General features: G+C 42.3%; 1 protein-coding gene and 1 pseudogene across 2 annotated transcripts in view; both read left to right on the top strand.

Moving 5' to 3' along the window:
- AGPAT5 (1-acylglycerol-3-phosphate O-acyltransferase 5) overlaps positions 1–2,168 on the top strand; it is an 81,734-nt gene that overhangs the window by 72,277 nt on the left and 7,289 nt on the right. The gene's annotated exons all lie outside the window — the stretch shown is intronic.
- On the top strand, positions 1,216–1,820 carry LOC106733568 (translationally-controlled tumor protein pseudogene; annotated as a pseudogene).

Below are 2,168 nucleotides of genomic sequence, written 5' to 3'. Positions count from 1 at the left end.
CCGTGGAGCCAGCCCATCGAATGAACTCCTTATTTTATTTTATTTTATTTTATTTTTTAAATGCCAGAGGACATATGTGAACACTAGATGGATAGAACAAGAACAATCCCCTGTGGGGCCAGGTCATGCTGCAATATTTTTTTCCCTCCATTTCTCCATATTGTCAGGATCTTAGGGATGCATACCTGCACCCAAGGTGTGTTCCCACTGGGGCTAGATTCAGAACGCCATCAGCCAAGTGGGCCCTGCCTCCCTATCCACAGTGCTTAACCACTGTGCCGTGGAGCTGGTCCTAATAGTAGTATCTTGTAGTCCCTGTTTAAATGCCTAACCATAGGGAGCTGGCTGATCCAGCACCACCCTCACTACTCTGTGCCATGGTCCTCTCTGAGCCAGTTTCTTCACCCATACAAAGAGTTAATAATGCAAAAATAAACAAGGAGTTAATATTACATACATAGAATCATGAAGAGCAGATGAAGTAATGTACGCTAAAGTATGCTGTAAATACCAAAGTATGTGTAAGTTTTCAGGAAAACAATCAAACTCAAGGCCTTTGTGTGAATTTCAGTTTCCTTCTCGCAGCATCAGTGTCTCTTCCCCTGGAAGCTGATGGTAGCAGAGGTGTAGCTAACGATCCCAAGCACTTTAGTTCACAAAGCCTATCATCGCTAACATTAGAAAAGCAGTCGGTTATGAGTTCCTTCTAGTAATGTACAGCTCCGCGCTGGCACTCAAAAAATCTAGGATAAATAGTTTTGACTGGACAGTTACTTCATTTTGGAAATGTTGAATGGAGACATAGGTAATACGGTGAAGGTAGGAAAATTGGCTCTTCCATTTTATGTATTAGAAATAGAAGTAAGAAGTAGTATGTGGCTACAAAAGGATGTAATAATAGCTAACACATAGTGCATACTATAGCGTGATGCAGTCATCCAAGCACTGGGAATCTTCCTCATAGTAGCACTAGCAGGCAATCTCTAGTATCTCTATTTTGCAGACTGGAACACTTAGGCACAGAGAGGCTGAAAGATTTGTCCAGGTTGTATAAGGGATTGAGACCTAGGCTCCCTGACTCCACTGTGTATGCTCATAATCAGTGTACAATTCCACTTCCAAAAGTACTTTTTAAGAAGTTCTTGCTTCCGAGCACCGCTCCAGCTGCACTGTGCTCGCTCCGAGCTCCAGGCTCCTACTCGGCAAGCGCCGGTGTCTCCCTCCAACAGCCATCATGATTATCTACTGGGACCTCATCAGCCACGATGAGATGTTCTCCGACATTTACAAGATCCAGGAGATGGCGGATGGACTGTGCTTGGAGGTGGAGGGGAAAATGGTCAGTAGGACAGAGGGTAACATCAGTGATTCGCTCATTGGTGGAAATGCCTCCGCTAAAGGCCCTGAAGGCAAAAGTACAGAAAGCACAGTGGTCATTGGTGTTGACATTGTCATGAACCATTCCTTGCGGAAACCACCTTCACAAAAAGAAACCTACAAGAAGTCCATCAAAGATTACATGAAATCAATCAAAGGCAAACTTGAAGAACAGAGACCAGAAAGAGTAAAACCCTTTATGACAGGGGCTGCAGAACAAATCAAGCATATTCTTGCTAATTTCAAAAACTACCAGTTGTTTATTGGTGAAAACATGAATCCAGATGGTATAGTCACACTGCTGGACTACCGTGAGGATGGTGTGACCCCATATATAATTTTCTTTAAGGATGGTTTAGAACGGAAAAATGTTAACAAATTTGGCAATTACTTTGGATCTATCACCTGTCATCATAACTGACTGCTGCTTGTCATCCACAAAACACCAGGACTAAAGACAAATGGGACTGATGTTATCTTGAGCTCTTCATTTATTTTGACTGTGATTTATTTAGAGTGGAGGCATTTTTTTTAAAAGGAAAAAAAAACATGTCATGTAGGTTAGGTGGTCTAAAAATAAAATGCATTTACACTAAAAAAAAGAAAAAAAAAAGTTATTTGGGCCCAACATGTAGCCCAGTGATTAAAGGAGCCAGATCCCACATGGCCAAATGTGATTTGAATCCCAGCCCCAGCAGCTAGAAAAATACACTGGGCATATGTGCCCCATCCTGACATCCTGACAGGATGGAGAAAAGACAGAAAAGGAATTTCAGCAGGACCATGACCCA

Source organism: Tupaia chinensis, unplaced genomic scaffold, assembly GCF_000334495.1.
Source record: "Tupaia chinensis unplaced genomic scaffold, TupChi_1.0 Scaffold144089_1, whole genome shotgun sequence".
NCBI lineage: Eukaryota > Metazoa > Chordata > Mammalia > Scandentia > Tupaiidae > Tupaia > Tupaia belangeri.
Note: the sequence above shows the minus strand (reverse complement) of the source record. Positions and strands in the feature narration are given on the sequence as shown.